Source organism: Aptenodytes forsteri, unplaced genomic scaffold (assembly GCF_000699145.1).
Source record: "Aptenodytes forsteri isolate BGI_AS27 unplaced genomic scaffold, ASM69914v1 Scaffold209, whole genome shotgun sequence".
Taxonomy (NCBI): domain Eukaryota; kingdom Metazoa; phylum Chordata; class Aves; order Sphenisciformes; family Spheniscidae; genus Aptenodytes; species Aptenodytes forsteri.
Window position 1 is genome coordinate 3556529 of NW_008795034.1, and position 4153 is coordinate 3560681.

Genomic DNA, 4153 nt, shown 5'->3' on the forward strand with positions numbered 1-4153 from the left:
GCAGCGGTCCCCCCAGCCCCTGCGCCCGCAGCAGGAGCATCCCCCCTCCATCCCCCCGACCGCTGCCGCGGGGCAGCATCTCTCCCCAAAATAAACATCCTCCAGGCTTGCGCGCTGCGTCACCATTTCCAAAGCATTCGGAGCAAACAAAACAAGTAAAAAAAAAAAAAAAATAACAAGCCAACGACAACCCCCCAAAGGAAATTTCCAAGCAGAAAACTGTGTTGTTATATCCCTCAAATTATAAACAGGTTCAGTTAGAAAGAAACCAAGGGGAGTTTATGCGAGCCAGCAGCTCGCACAGCGCAACACCGGCATCGCCTGTCGGGCTGGGGCTCGGTTCATGGCAAAGATGGGTGCTGTAAGCTCCTGATGTTGATTTAAGGACGGGAGAGCTTTCATCCCCCTTCTTCTTCCTCATCTTTTCAGGCCTTACAGAGACTTCCAGTCCCGTGCCACCACCAGAAGCAACAGCATCTTGTTTATTAAGCCGAGCTGGTGTTTCCACGCTGCCGTGGCGGAGGTTGGGGAAGGATCTCTGCTGCCACCATGTTCTCCCCACCGCTTTTACCTTGCCGTGTATGAAAGCATTACTTAGCGTAAACCCCAAAATATAGTTTCCCAAAGGAAGCTGGGTGCTCGCCTGGGACTCGCAAAACTAGGCTGAACTTCTTGCCAGCTCTCCCCATGCCCTTCACTCCTCAGGGCCACCCTTGCCATCAGAAAGAGAAGGCAATAACCCCTTTTTTGGGAATTACCCAAGGCCAAACCCAGTGCAGAGCGGGAGACGCCGTGAGATGGGAACAGCCAAATGCCCAGGAGGGACCGAGGACATCCTGCATCTGCTTCTTCTTATATTGCTTTCTACCAATACTGTTTTTAAAACCGAATTGAGTGATTTATTTCTTTTTCTCCTGCAGCTCTACTGTATCTTAAAAATGTAACCCTGGCGATTTTCACCGCGTGAAGCATCTCCCATAATGAGGACACCAGACCACTCAAAACCATCGCAGGGCAAAGCATCCCACGGCTGGTGCGCCGACCCAAACCCACTAGTGCTGGGTGGGTGCAACGTCTTCCAGCTCAACCCTTAAATCACCAACTGCATCCAAGGGCGACAAGCCGGAGGACACCGGCCCAGCCACAGCACCAAGGAAACGCCACCGGCACGGAGTGTGCCGGGGCCTGATGGCAGCAAGGGAGAAGTGAAAAGCAAGGGAGCAGCACGGAGAGCCCTAAACAGACACTACCACTGCTGCCTTCTGGCCCTATGGACATCCCAGCATCGCCTCGGAAATCCCCCCGTGCGCTCAGCCGGGATGTTTATAAAGCGCCTCCGACCGCATGGGCTGGCTCCCAGTTCAGGGAGCCAAACAGGAATTTAAATTAATGAGAGCTTTGACCGTTCAGCATGTTGGGGGAAAAAAGAAAGGACAAAAAAAAAACCCCCACCAAAACAAAAAAACCCATCACGCTGGTCCTGCCTGCAGCTCCACACAAGAGTGGCTGGAAATTATCCACTCTTATTTTTCCAGGAAAATTCTGCCCTGTTGCTTCAGCGGTGCCGGTGAGACCGTGGGAAGCCCAAGTGAGCCAGCCCCAATTCCAGCAAAATTAAAAAAAAAAAAACCCCAACCACAAACCAATATATATGAAATATAGATTTTTAAAATACATTAGAGGTAGGTCTTGAGATGAATTACGGGCCTTAAACCCTCCCGGGGAGAGGAGGGACAGCCTGGGGATACATTAGAGCAGGGGAAAGCACTGCTGGGGGTGGGGGGACTTTTGAAGGTGGCATTTGGGCTTCTTGGCCACCCGAAACGCTGGATGAGCCACGGGACGTTGGGCACCACATTCAGCCGCCTCCATTCCCCCGGGATCAAGGGAGCAGGACCGGCACCCACAGCCCGTCTGGTGAATGTAACGATGACCCACATGTAACGACAAGACGACAGTGATTGTATTTGTAATTGCCTTTTACTCCGGGAGGGCATATTTAAAGGGGATTTTTAAAAATTACACCGGCCCTGGAGGACATTTAAGCAATTAGCCCTGGCTATCATTAAACACGCTTTAAAATCCATCAGGAGCCGTCCTGATAGGAGCCAGAGGGACAAATAATGTCCTTTGCTAGCGCTGGGACAGCATCCCCCCTCCAAGCGAGAGGACCATCCCCCGTGTCCGTGCCGGGGACATCGCTTTGGGGCAGGACCCACGCTAAGGGTTATCTCACCGATCACGAAGGGGCACCGACTCGGAAGGTATTTCTCTGCCCCCCCTCCATCGCAGGGACTTTTGAGGTCCCTTTTTCGGCAGGCGTCTGTTAGCAGCGAGGTGCCCGGCGAGCTGGAGTCGCTTGATCAAAAAGCCCTGGAAACCACATAAACCGCAGCGGGGCAAAAGCCAGGGGTAGGGACCGGGCTTGAATTTCAATTTGTGGTTTTTTTCTAATCACTTAAGCAAACACTGGTACCAGCAGAGCCGGTGGATGCGACCAAAGCCGTCTCGGGTGTGGAAGCACCACGGCATGGCCCCACGCTTGCCAAATAACCAGCCCTGGGGTTTTTGCCGCGGCGGGGGAGATTTCTGCTCCGCGCGGGCAACTCACTTACGGCACGATGGCTTTAACCCGCCCGTGCCGCCTGGCTAAACCCTAATCCCTTACACCTAACTCATCGCCGGCCTCCGGCCCCTGCAGCCGCATCCTCTCCATCCCGAGCCGGCGCGGGGCGAAGCCACGCAACTCGTGCCGGGGCAGTTTATTCCTTCACTAACGATGCTTCGTTAGCAGGCGATCGGTGAGCTGCATGGTCGGCACCGACGCCAGCGGTACAGCAGATAACTGTGGCCCGGGGCATTTGCAAAATGCCCAGAAATACCCTCCAATGTCTAAACACCCCCAACACCCCCCCAAATTCCTAATCTCTGCCCCATGTGTGGGTGCCCCTGCGGCGCAGCCCTCCTGGGGCGGACGGGGGGCTCTTGGCTTTGGGGTACCCCAGGTGCCGCGCTGCCCATGCACCTATGCACCTGCTGCGAAAAAGCACCCGCTGAGGCCACATCTGCATCCCCCAAAGGTGGGTGCTGGTGCACCCCCAGCCCCATATCCTGCTCCTACTGCTGCCCCATAACCGCTGCCACGTCTCTCCCCGCATCCACAAATTCCCTTTTTTTTGCTACTTTTCAAGCCGATACCTTTTTGCAAAAGTCTGAAAGCAGCAGAGCTGGGGACAAACAGCCTCCGGCATGGTCTGGGATACCTGACCGCTTGTGCCCGTGTCCCCACTGTGCTGGCAGCCCTTACCTCGCCGGGTCTGCCGGCTCCCCCAAACCCTATATTTCCCCCCCCTCCTTCCAGCTGGGTGCTATCGGGCAGAACCAGCTCCCACCACCGGACACCTCTTCCCCAGTTATATTTTACCGACAAAACCCAGGGCACCTGCTGGAAAAGCTCCTCATGTACACGCTGGCACCGCAACGACAACATCCACCGGCATCACCGCCTCAGCTCCGCTTTCCCAGATAATCCGGTGCCTGCCGCGGTTTAGTCCCGCTTATAAAAGAAGCAAAGAGCAAACCAGGGGCTCCCGCGGGGGGACGTATCCGCAGCGGGAATTTAGCTTCCCCCCCCCAACCAGGGCGTTGCATTCTGCTGCCGCCTTGATTTTCTTAAGCCTGGCCTAGGTGCACACGCAAATATAATACAGTAAAATTAGAGTAGGCTTCTGTCTAGTGCAAAGAGAGACAGACCAGGATCAAGTGCCCTTCAGAAGCTGCGTCTCATCTCCCCCAGGATAAACACTTTCATGTCACGGCGGCTGCTGGGGGGGATTGCTCTGCTCACGGAGCTTGAGCAACGCGGCTTTCAGCTAGACAAGCTTCCACGCCGCAATCTCATGGCAGGCAGGCGCAGAAGCTCTCGCTTCGAGCAACTGCCTCTTCATTTATTAAAGAAAAGAGGAAAAAAAGGGAAAAAAATAAAAAATAAGTGTTAATCAGAGCGTTCCCACCATTGCAGGGGAGGGATGCCGTGAGCATTGTGCATGGGAAGCGGCCGCGGCTGAGCCGGATCCTGCCCCGGCGGCCCCGCGTGGGTGGTTGGGGGCAGTGAAGCTGGAGATGAGCTTCGTGGTGCCTGACGGGCGAGCAA